Source organism: Pelobates fuscus, chromosome 2 (assembly GCF_036172605.1).
Source record: "Pelobates fuscus isolate aPelFus1 chromosome 2, aPelFus1.pri, whole genome shotgun sequence".
Lineage (NCBI taxonomy): Eukaryota > Metazoa > Chordata > Amphibia > Anura > Pelobatidae > Pelobates > Pelobates fuscus.
The window spans coordinates 19368384-19383527 of record NC_086318.1 but is presented as its reverse complement, the minus strand read 5'-3'; positions in this window follow the sequence as shown (position 1 = coordinate 19383527).

Here is a 15144-nt window from a genome sequence, read left to right as displayed (position 1 = left end):
TTACATATATTATGTTACCTTTTAGGCAGCTGCTTTGATATTTTACTCTATACCATGTACCTATAATATAGAGTTCATTGGTACATCATTTATAACAGTGGGTTCATGTATTCATTGTGATTTTTATTTTTATTCATTTAGTGTTTGTTTTGATTTATTTTTGTCAATCTTTCTTTTATTGAGGCATATATAGTGGGGTACAAAATAAAGAGAGGGAAATGCAATAACGGTTGACAGTGGAGGGTTCGTACATCATTAATTTGAAGAAACCACATTTCCTGAGTAGCGATGCCTCATTTTTTTTTGTTAAAACAGTTTTCTGTTGGCTTGTTGTGTTGCATAAACATAATATAACCATAAACAGTGCCTATCTAGGTACACTATGAAAATAGAGAGTCAGTAGGCTATATAACATCGTAGACACGCTTTAGATGATTAATCGTCAGGTTAAACATTCAAGAATATTGCAAGCTAGGTAACTATCTGAATACTCATCAGTAGGAAAAACTATTTGTAAGGAGGTAACTACGCTAAGCGTGCATACAGTGGTGGCTGTGCTCAAGGCTAAACATAACTGTGTGAGTTAACTAAGAGCTTACATTTACACTTCACTGGGCACACGACAGGCGTATACATATGTATAAGGTGCCAATGTTTGCTAGGCTGTGTATGATGAGTGTATTCTCTGAGTCTCACTGTGGTAAGAGTAAGCTAAAGGGTTGTAGCGTAGTTTTCCATACAAAATGTAAAAATAATTTAAAATAAAATAATATATAATAATAACATAAAGTTATACGAGTAGGCAACATAGTAAGCATGGTTACAAGTGGGAGTCCAGCAAGGAGAGTCCATGTGGGTCGTTCAAGTTAGGTCACTACAGCCAATGGCTGAGAGTGATGGTGGTGGGACTGTCAGTTAGTGGGGCCTGTGCAGCCTATACCTCTGCTGGGTAGGGTGGAGAAGTTGACACCGTCGGATGTAAATGTCAGAGGAGGTCCATCAACATGCCAGCCACCTAGAATGGTGAGTTGTGCAGTGTGAGCTCGGGTTATCTCCATCCATGGCGAAAAGTGTTGGCCCACTGAAAAAAAAAAAAAAATGCTCACTTAGATTCGCGTTTGTCTTGAAGCAGTGGTATAATGGGTTCCCATGCTGTAAGGCACGCAATTGTCCCTTGCATGGTGTTAGCAGTCCTGTGGGTTGCTCAGCCGATGCCCTGCGTAGGGAGGCTGCAGGGGTGCAGGTGCCACTTGTCCTCCATTGCTGGCGCTGCAGAGGTTAAAATCTTCAGTTGCTTGTGCCGCTGGGCCCCCGCGGGGACTCGTGTGTGGTCGTCACCGCTTCGGTCTGCCTTGTCGCCCCGAGTGGGAGTTCTGGAGCTGGTGTGTGCCGCTTGGAGAGGTGCCCCGGTGCTCTGCTGCGCGGTTCCCTGGATTGTAGCTGGAACGTGTAGGGGTTGAGATGCTCCGTATCGAGCGCCAGCTGCCATTCCAAGTGAGTCTTTTACATGGGTGGCTGGTTTAGCGGTCCCGCTCTCAGGGGTGTGGGGGCAAGCACTGGTGCCTGGGCTACAGGACTTCCTTACCCGCTCGTGGGATCGCTGGTTTGTGTGTGGCCCAGTGGCCTTTCTGGACGCCCGTGGTGGATGCCTGTAATGGCGGCGTCTGCTTGCTGGGCGAATCCACGTGGCCACTGTTTTCACCGCAAGGTGGAAGGCTATCCCGCGTTTGTGCAGCATAGTCCATAGGCCCGCACAGAGCCTATCGAAGACCCCCAGGGGGTCCGTGGGTGGTTGGGCGTGTGTGCCCCGCTTCTTGGGCCTTTGCTGGGCGGCCATCTTAGGCTGCTTTACAGTGGCTTGGTGCGTCCGTGTAAGTTGCGTATCGGGTAACTGAGCACCGGTATCAAGACAATGTCGAGGGACCACTGGTGCTTCGGTAGTGATCCCAGTGGGGACCGGGATATCCCCCACCGGTCCAAAGGGGGGGGGTGACAGGGCGCCAAGGAGGTCTATTCAGGGTGTTCGGCACCCGGCTGGAGATCGGCCGCCTCTCCTAGGCCGGAGGCCTGCTACCCCGGTAGGTAACTCGGTCAGACTGTAGACAATGCTGGTTCCTGCGGAGATTTTTGGGCTACTTAATGTCTCCTCTTGGTTACTTGTGGTCTGTTCTTGGTGTAGAGCTTTTTGCAGGGTTTTATTCCCGTTGAATTAGCTATTTCACGCTTTTTTTTGCAGGAGCTCCAAGCAAACACGTCTGGCCTGTTTGAGAGTCAGGCCCCGCCCCCCTTGATTTATTTTAATTATATTTATATTTATTGTATATGAGTTTTATCTCAATAAATACAGCATATATATTTTCTAAAATATCTATTTCTGAGCGCACATACTTTTCTATTTTTTGAGCTATCACTCAATTTTAGACGCTTGTGAACGTATGTAGCTGCCAGCCTTTAGTATTTGTTATTCATTACACCTTGTATTTATTTTTCTATAACCCTCAATAAGGTCCAAATATTCGTACTAGAAGGAACCCTTGGGGTATAAGGGATCCTAAGCAGGAGAACGACCAATAAAAGAATGGAAGGAGGCACTACCTTTAATGAATGCTTAGGAATAGTGATGTACCGAACTGTCCGCCGGCGGACAGTTCCCGGCGAAATTAGCTTGTTCGCGTTCGCCGCGGCGGGCGGACACATGCGCAGTTCGATCCGCCCCCTATTCGTCATCATTGGGCAAACTTTGACCCTGTGCCTCTCGGTCAGCAGACACATTCCAGCCAATCAGCAGCACTCCCTCCCTTCCACACCCTCCAACCTCCCTCCCAGCATCCATTTTCGATTCATTCTGAAGCTGCATGCTTAGTGAGAGGAGGGAAAGTTTAGCTGCTGCTGATTAGATAGGGAAATTGATAGCTAGGCTAGGGTATTCAGTGTCCACTACAATCCTGAAGGACTCATCTGATCTCTGCTGTAAGGACAGCACCCCAAAAAGCCCTTTTTAGGGCTATAACATCAGGCTGCTTTTTTTTTTTTTTTTCTGTGTAATGTAATTGCAGGTGCCTGCCTGCCAGCTTCTGTGTGAGGTTCACATTGGATACTGTGCCTACTTGCCCAGTGCCACCACTCATATCTGTTTTAACAATTGGTTAAGCTTTAGATTTAAAATAAATAATTTGTTTTCACTGTAATAGAAGAGCAGTTGCCTGCCTGCCAGCTTCTGTGTCAGGTTGGATGCCTTGCCCATTTGCACAGTCAGTGCCACCACTCATATCTGTTTTAACAATAGCTTAAGCTTTAGATTTTAAATAAATAATTTGTTTTCACTGTAATAGAAGAGCAGTTGCCTGCCTGCCAGCTTCTGTGTCAGGTTTGTATGCCTTGCCCATTTGCACAGTCAGTGCCACCACTCATATCTGTTTTAACAATAGCTTAAGCATTAGATTTTAAAGAAATCATTTTTTTTCACTGTAATAGAAGAGCAGTTGCCTGCCTGCCAGCTTCTGTGTCAGGTTGGATGCCTTGCCCATTTGCACAGTCAGTGCCACCACTCATATCTGTTTTAACAATCCATATCCATTGTGATTTAGGAACGTTAGGTGATTTCTGCCCTTTATGGATTAAAAGCAGACTCTGCATCAACTGTGTAATTTTCCATGGGAGTTTTGCCATGGATCCCCCTCCGGCATGCCACAGTCCAGGTGTTAGTCCCCTTGAAACAACTTTTCCATCACTTTTGTGGCCAGAAAGAGTCCCTGTTGGTTTTAAAATTCGCCTGCCCATTGAAGTCAATGGCGTTTCGCGCGGTTCACCGGTTCGCGAACATTTGAGGAAGTTCGCGTTCGCCGTTCACGAACCGAAAATTTCGGGTTCGCGACAACACTACTTAGGAATAGAAATACTAAAAATGACAAGAAAACGGGAGAGGAACACTAGACAGAGCTCAGGGTTTTGGTTGCAGACACAGGGTGTCAAAACAGCGAGTAAATCTACTGAAGGTAACATTCATGTATCAAACCCCCTGAGTTCAAAAATTGTTATTTAGGTAACGGAAAAGAGGTAAGGGGGAAGGAAAGGATAGGAGGGTCTAAACATGATCCCTATATCTATCTGTAACTCCCCCTAAAAATGTCCCGGCACTGTGAACAAGTCACTACCTTAACGACCAACAACATTAATCACCAACAATATATATTTGTTTTAATTTTTTGGTGATTTGCACAAGAGCAGTCAGTGCCCCTGAGGAGGTCCCCAGAGGGACGAAACGCGTAGGACGACAGAACTGACAACAAATCCATGCTTTTGACTTCTACATCTGCTGTTTTAAAATTACATGTAAACAAACAAAATTGTTATGCACTTTATTTTCAAACTTTAACTACAATTTTTGCACTTTCTCTTCCCATAAATGATACTGAGACTGTCAAGGTTCTGAAGCAAGAGAGTGATCTCTTTAAAGATATTTGAAAGCTTGAAGTTGGCATTACAAGTGTGAGTGGCCAATTGAACTTTTTTTTTTTTTTTTTTTAACAAAGATTTATACACAGTTAAACACTATGTTGTGCCTCTCTTATGTCCCCTGAGAAAATCACCCCTACTTTCTTGTTTTATGTCTATGGTTGAAGATTAGAAGAAATCTTCGGGGTGGATTCATCGCTGAAGGGAAGTATTATTGATTTTTTTTTAATTGATTTTTGGTTCATAATATTTTGCACATATATTTGCACTGGCATAAGTAATAGGTTGTTATTGTCACCACAAACATTGATAAATTAATGATTAAAAGATGTTAAAACACACTGCTGAGTATGGGGCTGTGTAATCACAGACCGGTCAGAGTTTGCATGATGATCCCTGCCCACCACCGAAAACACCTTCAATGGGGATGTGAGCCTCAGGACTGGACTATGGTGCAATGGAAGAAGGCTGCCTGGTCTGATGACATTTTCGTTTAGATTAAGTGAATGGACGGGTGGGTGGGTGTGCATCGTTTACCTGGAGAAGAGATGGCAGCTGGATGGCAGGCCGGTAGGGGCAGTGTTATGCTCTGGACAATGTTCTGCTGGAAAACCTTATACCGTCATTCTTGGCGTGCCCCCAATGTTTGTATTTAGGATGAAAAGCATTTATGAAAACCAAAAATAGTGTAAATGTGCATAATTTAAATAAAATGCTAGTTACGCATCCTATGCTTCAAATAAATGTTATGATAATATTGTTTTTTCAAACACAAGTTGCTTTAGTGATGGGGAAGTGATAGTGTCCCTCGGGTTGCCAAAATGTCTTCTTTTCAGCTAAATTTAAATTCTCCCCAATTCTCACTTTCATGAATTGCCACGTTAGTCATTCCAGACTGCCATGCTTGTATAATGTATGTATTCTGTCAACAGTATTGGAAAGCAATGCCCGACTGTATGTGGAATTCATGCAGTCACAATGTGAATTCCCTCCATGTAGCTCCCAAGGATCCTAGCTGCGATTAGTTTTAGTTGATTTCACGCGTAGAGCATGTGAATGCCATATACTGCTGGCAATACCTATAGAATGTAAGCTCGATCGAGCAGGGTCCTCTTCAACATATTGTTCCTGTAAGTTTATTTGTAATTGTCCTATTTATAGTTAAATCCCCCTCTCATAATATTGTAAAGCGCTACGGAATCTGTTGGCGCTATATAAATTGCAATAATAATAATAATAATAATAATACAGTCTAACGCAATACAGAATTAAACATTTTTGGCCATAAGAGCTGACAAGAAAATAAAGCGGACTTTGGCTATTTTGAGAAAAATAACAACTCACACATAAGTAAATAACCCTGTAACTGTGCATTCTACATTATCCTGGTAATTTATTGATAGTCTCTCTCCCAGTCCCTGAGGAACTCTCTAATCATGTTAATGGTGTCATCCAAGTGAATCAGGCTTAAAGTGATCCAGTCTCTTACAGTTACCCTGTCTGGAAAACCTGCCACAGATTCCAGCCTTTTGTTTCCTGTGACATATTGTGAGAGTAGTGGTCAGGGGTGAAAATCTTGGGAAATTAAAAGTTCTGTTGTGTAAGCTGTTATAAGTTTCCACAAGACTACAAACAGCAGTGGGATACAAAATGCCCAGCCGCAACAGTCCTGATTTTGGTGAGATAGTCCTGGTTTTGGGATCCCGTGCAGCCGTCCCAATTTTGTTCCCTGGTTCCCTGCTTGTAGGGGCTGCCGGGCAGCAAAACACGAGCTCCTCATTAGACACACTCACACAGTGAATAGGCATTAGGACATTGCAGAGAGCGTTTCAACTGGTTGGGGGCTTGCCAGACAGTGATTTCTGTGGGAAGGCCCACCCCTTTTCTGGGCCCGCCACTTTTCCCACCCATTATGGTTGTTGCCTGTGATATAGGCGTCGCCTGTGACCCAAGTCATGTCGCTAGTCATTCCTCCCTCAGGGACCGCCCACTCGTCCCGATCCCAGTGTTGGGAGGTATGATATCCACCCATATGGCCAAAGTGATATCCCCACTAAATACAAAGTACTTAGGGACCTTAGTACACTGAGCCTGGCCCCATCCATGTAATTTGTAAAGTTGGATGAATGAGATTGAGTGCATCACTAATTCATAGGTACGCCCTTTCACAGTCTCTCCACTCTGCCTATGCCCTTATCCTGTCCGCTGCTCGCACCCTTACTGCACGACTTCTCACAGATGGCAGTACGGGACAGTGTGATGGGGGTTAATTGTCTTTCTTATATTTAAAATGTGCCCTTTATAATATTGTAAAGGGCTGCAAAATAACTTGGCGCTACTTAAAGGAACATTATAGTGCCAGGAAAACATACTTGTTTTCCTGGCACTATAGTGCCCTGAGGCAGGGCCAGATTAAGAGCCCAGTGGGCCTGGTGCTGACAATTATGATGGGGCCTAATTACAAAATCTTATCGATCGAAAACACTAAAACAGTCATACCTCCCAAGCGTCATGTATCTGATGGAGATGGTGTTGGAGGGAAACTCAAAGGATGCAGCTATAAGAATACACATATTCTAATCTCTCTCTAATTTATGCTTTCATCTTTCAAGTAAATCCATACTCTCTAACAGCAGTGTCCAGTGAAGCAGGAAGTCAATGGGCGGGGTAAAAGTTTGGGCCACTGTCGCAAATCACACGACCAGAAGTGCCAAAAGGGGCGAACATGCCCAAAAAGGGGGCATGTCTGTCCAAAGAATTGAACGCCCAGTCCCCTAATCTTCCAGTGTCTCAGTGTCCTCATTTCTCCCCGTGTCCCCATGCCTCAGTGTTTCCCTTGTCACTAGGATACTAGGGAACACTAAGAGACATGTGGACACAGTGTGACATGTGCACACAGTGAGACATGGGGACACTGAGACACCAGGGGACACTGAGACACTTGGGGACACTGGGAGACATGGGGGCACTTGTGGATACAGACATGGGGACACTGGGAGACATGGAGACACTGGGAGACATGGGGACACAGACACTAGGGACACAGAGGCATGGGGACACAGACACTGGGAGACATGGGGACACAGACACTGGGAGACATGGGGACACTGAGACACTAGGGACACTGGCTAGGAGGCATGGGGACACTAAGACACTTGGGGATACTGTGAGACATGGGGGCATTTGTGGACCCAGACCTTGGGACACTGGAAGACATGGGGACACTGAACAATTTGGGGGCACTAGGAGACATGTGGACACTGAGACACTAGGGACACTGGCTGGGAGACATATGGACACTGGGAGACATGGGGACACTGAGAGACATGGGGACACATACACTGGGATACTAGGGGACACTGGGTGCCGTGGAGACACTGGTGTCCCTGGTGTCTCCCAATGTCCCTATGTCTCACAGTGTCCCCAAGTGTCTCAGTATCCCCTAGTGTCTCAGTGTCCCCTAGTGTCTCAGTGTCCCCTAGTGCCTCAGTGTCCCCATGTTTCCCTGCTGCCTTTCCCCCCCATCCTTCACTTCCCTGAGCTGTTGTATGTCTGCAGGCTGGGAGCTGCTGTCTGAACTCTCTATGCTGTGTAGCTGCTCCCCCACGGATCAGTGAGTAGAGAGAGACAGGGAGAGATATGCTGTAACTTCCTATCCCTGCCTCTCTCCACACACAGTGACCCCTACTGGCTGGTGCTGGTATTGCAGAGTAATCTCCATTTATATTGAGAAAAATATATTTGTATTGCCGGTATTACTGCAATACCGGCACGGCCAGGCAGCCCCAAATACCGGCTGTGCTGGTAAAATACCAGTCAGGTGGCAAACCCAAGAGTAGTGTGTAAAAAAAAAAAAATAATAAAAAAAATATATATATATATATATTTTTTTTTTATATGGGTCTATTCCATGGGCCTGGGCCTGGAGCTGCAGCTCCATCAGCCCCTATGTTAATCCGGCCCTGCCCTGAGGGTGCCCCCACCCTCAGAGCCCCCCTCCCGCCGGGCTGGATGGAGAGGAAGGGGTTAAACTTACCTCTTTCTCCAGCGCCGGGCAGGGAGCTCTCCTCCATCTCTCTGCCTCCGCAAATCCTCTTCGGCTGAATGCGCATGCGTGGCAGGAGCCGCGCGCACAATCAGCCGGTCTCATAGGAAAGCATTTACAATGCTTTCCTATGGACGCTGGAGTCTTCTCACTGTGATTTTCACAGTGAGAAGCACGCAAGTGCCTCTAGTGGCTGTCAATGAGACAGCCACTAGAGGCTGGATTAACCCAAATATAAACATGGCAGTTTCTCTGAAACTGCTATGTTTATAGAAAAAAGGGTTATCCCTAGCTGGACCAGGCACCCAGACCACTTCATTAAGCTGAAGTGGTCTGGGTGCCTATAGTGGTCCTTTAAATTCTAATAGTACTAATATCCCAGAATTCCATTCTCAGCTTACTACCAATCAGAACTCTTTACTTTTCAAAGGTTACAAAAAGCAAACATTGTGTCACATGGACTTCACTTCCCAATTTTTTTTTACTAAACAACATGTATTTCTAATTAATGTGCATATTTTATCATCGTACTACTTTACTCTTCAGCATCACCTAATGCTTATTCCACCAGATTTCACAAACACACAGAATGTTAAGGTTATCAATACTCCAGATTTGCTTATTCAATGTTTGTATTAGATATTATTTAAACCCCTCACCCTCTGTCGTAAATCTTGGTAAGGTGGGATGGGTCTGTGGGTTCTATGTATTATATCTGCGACATTTAAATCATAGGAACTACAATATAAAGGGGGGGACTTGCCCCCTATTACGCTCTGCTGTGAAAGTCAATGATCTTTGAGCTGCAACAAAACACTGACTGAACTAAGTATATATTAATTCCCCTGTCAACGAACAGGGAAAATATGCTGCTAATAAAATAAACATAGCTCAATGCATGTATCGATTGGTGTGTATAAATCCAGCAAAGGGTTAATATGTACCCAGGACTGAGCTGTGTTTTAATTGGACCACAATGACATCATTAATAGCAGATCTGGCCAATGGCAGCCTGACGTGCCGAGGGTATATTTCCCAGGATTTGCGTCTGCAGTATCCTTCTCAGAGAGTGACATCATTTTAATTCTAGGCTCGTTAAGGATGATCTGCAAGGTATCACTCATTACATAACGGGGTCTCCTGCAGCATCCCTCTCCAGTCATATCCAGAAAAAGCCTTGCTTGCAATCTCCAATTCCGCTCACGGACCCAGTCACACGGCTAGGGATGTGGCCATGACCTCAGCGAGGCTATGTGATCACCATATCAATAAGGGCTGGATGCCTCGTTAACCCTTTCAGGGCTGCTCACTACACCAGGAATTGCTAGGAAGAGATGACGTAATTGTAAATGTTCATCAAAGGCAGCAGAAATTGAATTTTTTTTTTAAAACAAAACAAATCTTTAGCTAAATCCATTTACCAGCTAAACCATATTGATCTATACTTTATAGATCATTATTATTATCGGCATTTATATAGTGTCTACTTACGGTATATTATAAATGGAGGAATTCAACAAATTAGCAACAAATGAGATAAATAAGCTATTACGCGTTTTGACAGGAACAATAGGTTTGACGACTCACCCTGGGCCCTTCTGTTGTTTAGAAATTCAATGAGTATGCGCTTAGCTTGTTGTACAACCCTGCAGTGTGTGTTGGTGCTTCAGCATTAACACAGTTTTTATAAGAATTCTAAAGTCAATTTTCAATATCAATATATTATCGAGGTGTAGAGAGTCATTACCATGAAATATTTTAAATGAACCACTTCATGACAAGGAATGTATTGTACCTTAACCACCTTCACTACTGAGCACTATTTGATAAAAAGAAAAGAAAAAAAAAAAAAGCATAACATGTTTTTGAAGAAAGGGACGGATAGCTAGCATATAAACATATCATAATACAGCAATTTTCTGTATAGATCTTGCCTACTAACATTCCCGATTTTGACAGGAAAGTTCCCGTTCTCGTTTTTTCGCTGTTACAGGTCACATACTCTCAGAGATTGATTGCATGTCAGTGAATGTACATTAATAGCTGGTACTGACAGATCTAGTCTTCAAGTCATCAGGATTGGCATTTAGCAAGAGCCGGCTTTAAAGGGACACTGAAGGCACCGAGACCACTTCAGTTCATTGAATTGGTCTGGGTGCAATGTCCCATGTCCCTTAACCCTACAGTTTCTGAGAACCTGCAATAATTACCTGCTAGGGTTAACTCCACCTCTAGTGGCTATCTACAAGACAGCCACTAGAGGGACTTCCAGGTGCTTAAATGACTTGTCTAAATTACGCTGGATGTCCTCACGCTACGCATGAGACTTCCAGCGTCACCCCATAGGGAACCATTGAATATTGCTTTCCTATGGAGAAATCCTAATGCGAGCATGGCCATTGATTCGCATGCACATTAGGTCTATCCTGCCGGCTCACGTTGGCGGAGCCTGACCCAGCGCCGAGGGATACCGTCAAATATACAGAGGCAAAATAGGGACTACTTTGCCTCTGTATTCCTCCTCTGCCTGACTTTCTTATACTCAAGGCGGACTATAAGACAATCTGCAGGGGAATTGGCTGCATCTATGAAGGTCCGCAGGATCCCCCTTAGAGTTCAATTATGTACTGTGGCGCATGCACAAGAGTCACAGAAGTGACTTAGGCTCCTGACGTTGAAGAGGAGCAATGCGAGAAAGATGGCAGTGTCCGTGAGGGAAAGGTTCGGGTAAGTAATTTCACCCTTATGGAGGTTTGCAGTAATGTTTCGAAAGTTGACATGGGGGGGGGGGGGGGAGGGGGGGTGAAGTGTCATATAGATTGCATTCTGTAACTGGGGAGGTTTCAGACAACTGATCCAGAATTTTGGATTTAGAGGAGACCGTGCCTCCAACATATCCTCATTCCCTGTTTTTCCTCGCAGGAGTGGATAATTTATGCTCACCTGATGTTTTGCGTTACTTGTTAGTGTACATCGTGTGTGTGTGTGGGGGGGGGGGGGGGGGGGGGCAGGATAGGTAGACAGTCCACAGCTGTGGATGTTGCTAGATTGACATGTCAGGCCTCAATGTTCAGGAGCTCTGCGAACATGCGACTGGGACGCCAAGACGCTCACTTACATTTGGTCAGTCAATAAACACGTGGACATTATACCTTATATGTGTATAGATAAGTCTTCTACAAAACTCAGGTTGGCTCCACTATTTGTTTTATTATACATGTTTATTTGGACGTGTGAAAAGGGGTTTTACACAGGTGTATAGAGCAATATATTAAGCACGAGGGAGCTATGTATTTACGTGGATAGGTCGGTCTCCCGGCTCCTTTTGTACCACTTTCTCTGATAGAACTAACCTATACTGATTAATTACTCATTGATCAGCACTGCAGAAAAAACTGACATTTTATAAACTATTAGTGGTGTCAGCAGCTGATGTTTACGGTGTAGTTTTTTTCTATACACCTAGACAAACCCTGACAGAGTGGGGCATGTTGTAATAGGCTGGTGTCCATTCCTCCGGCAAACTCTGCAGCATCTGGTTACCATAGCAGCAATCATTTCCTGTTTCCATAGCAATCTATTACTTCTGATTTTGCAATGAGTAGCAGCACACAGGAGAACATAGCCAGGGAACAATAAATGCGATAGCGGCCAGAAACAGGTTAGGCTAGAATAGTCAACGTCAGAAGGAAAGCCTTTTCATTCCAGCAAAAGAACTAAAACATGTCCGGTGGCAACAAACCTGCAGAATTTAGAGCGTGGTTCAAGGAGCTCATATTTGAAAGGTTTACACAGGAGTCCAAAAAACATAAAAAAAAATAAAACATTTTTTTAAAAATTGCACACCAAGAATTTAGGATTTGTCAGAATGCCCCCCTGGTATAGAATTGAGATGCCTAGATCCAGGACTGTTGCTGTAATTGATGACTGATTTAGAACCAGCTCACTGGATACAGCCCTTGGAGACTTCTAGAACCGACACCACCCATCTCTTTATTGTACCCATCACGTTTCCTTCCTTAGCCATGCTCCCTCAATTACTTGCGAGTCAGCCCTCGGACACTTAGTAAATGCATCTACTTATCTGCATTTAGCACTTTGCAGGCTGATCTTTTTTCAGATCTTCCCAGGGTTTTGCCTGGCACATCGTACTCCAGCTTCTCTGGATCTTATATCTCAGGTACCCACTTCAAAGATCCCACCACAGCCATGGACAGCAACGCTCATGCTAGCTGGGGCACCAACAGTCTGACATTTTAGGTTGGCGCAATGTTTTGAGATTTGCACTTTGTAACGGATCGCCTGGCACCCCGACTGGGTACCTCCGTTAATGGATGCTCCTAGCATTTCCTGAGGACTCCAAGCACTGCAGCAGACACCACAACCACCAAATTGGAGAAGCATATGAATGCTCTCAGGCGTATGAATGCTGTATACAGCCGAATAGGAAAAACCATGCGAATAGGTTTACACTCCTAGCAGTCAAACTGGAACAGCATACAATAAATCCTCCCCCAATAATGAGATGACACTTCACTTTGAGGGTTAAGCAGGAACTCTGGACTGGCCCATCCAGCCTGGCTTTTATTTCCATCTCACACATATAAGACCGCCCACAGGGGAGGTGTAAAATATCCAATAGCATCACAGGTGCAACCCACACATCCCCTCCCCTTAGTGTGACACATAATCCCATTATTCATACAGTTTAAAATATACTTTTTACACAATATTTATAACTTCAAAACCATACATCACATTCACATAAAAATACATATCCACAATCAATCCATTCAGGGGAACAACATTTTAAAAAATGGCATGGATCAGACCAGTGGTTCAAAAGTTAGTAAAGTATCTTTTAAAACCCCTAGCTTTCCAGCTCAGACCGGTTTTACAGAGCCTTTTCTCCTGGAGAACTAATCCAATTACCTCCCAGCACAGAGACAGACTCCATTGAGCACATGGGGACACAGACAGTAAAACACTTTAAAATACATAAATTCACCTTTTACACATAACACACAGACATTTCACATATCCCCAGATAGCTGGGATCTGAGCGCACAAAACTACCGAATAGCGCGCAGATCCTATTCACACAGTTTACTTGCCATGGAGCCGAAGTCTTTAACTACACGAATGGGCTCCATGGCATAGCTATCTGGGTTAACACATTCACATAAAGTCTGGTCCATAGTCCAAAGGCAAGAGGCGGGCAAGCAGCCCCCTCCAAGGACATGTGGCGAGGTCGGTTTCGCCACAAGGGGTACATCCAGAAACTGGGGGAATTTGGGTACAGTATAAGGGGATTATGATGTGAGTTGAGGGGAGGAGATGTGTGGGAGGTTACCAATACCAGATTGGATACTGTAGTAATTGGTAGAAACTCCTCCCTTGCATGGGAGCATGCTTTATAAGGCACTGTGAAATAAAGCTTGACAGCTCTGCTCCTGAAACTGTGTGTCGTCCAGTTATTGGGATTGCTGTTGGGATACTGCTGTATTATTTTACCTGCTGGAAACCTTGCCTGTGGATTTATCATCACCTTGTTCCTGAGCCTCACTGGGATCTTTAGTGGAGAATAGCTGTGAGATATCAACTCTCCGCTACACCCCATAACCTAGGGATACCCCCTTAGGTATCCTCTAATAGCCCTGATCTGGGTGAGCAACATACTCAAAAATCACCCAGATCGGAGCAGGGGTTCGGGAGTTATGAACAGGTACAGATTTGACCGACCGCATGGGTAAAGTATCCGAAAACAGTTCCATGCATTTTGGCCCTGCGGTCGGTCACAGACAAGGGAATAAAAACATCTGAATTGCTTGTGTTATGAAGCCTGGGGAGGATTCGAATGAATCCCCCACTTTGTGGGGTTCTTTCTACCGAACAGCGGGCCGGTCGGTAGTTTCCCCACGAAGTACTGGAAGTCTGGAGGTCTCAGCAGTGTTTGCCTAGTCAAGTGTCCGATTTTAGTTCCAGACACTCGACGGCAAAACACCGCTGTTCGGTAGTCTAAGATGGCCGCCGCCACGTGTTCGTATCCCGAATGGCGGCCACCCAGAGAACAAAGACCACACTGCACGGATGGCCAATTACCCGTTTGCAACCGATAATTGAAGGCACACTTCACACAAGGAGGTCTGGTTGTTCGGTAGTTTCATTCCCTTGCTTTATTCGACTGATTCTACCGAACAACCAGAGGAATACATTTCTTTTACACACATAAAAACTGGCAATATACATGAATACAGTCCTTCACCGGAATTTTGTAGGACAGCCCAGTACGATCCGCTACACACTTAGGATTTGTGATGACATTAAACAAATATAAAATATCCCTAGGGACCAAGCTGGAGTGTGAACCAAAAGGAGTTTGAGAAGATTGAGTCATATCAAAAGTGGGTATTAGTTTAAGTGCTCCACTGATTTTCAAACATTCTTAGAAGCAGCTCAGTGGATAATAACATTTACTTTTTTTGGTATAATTTGTGAAGAGAGATTCTGTTGAAGCCACTATACACAAGAAGGTATATTCAGAGGATAGCTATTCCATGCAGGAGGGAGAGGGTACTGCTGGAGACTGACACTCACATTGAAAAGTGCGAGTTTAAGATCTTCTGGATCTAGGACAATGAATG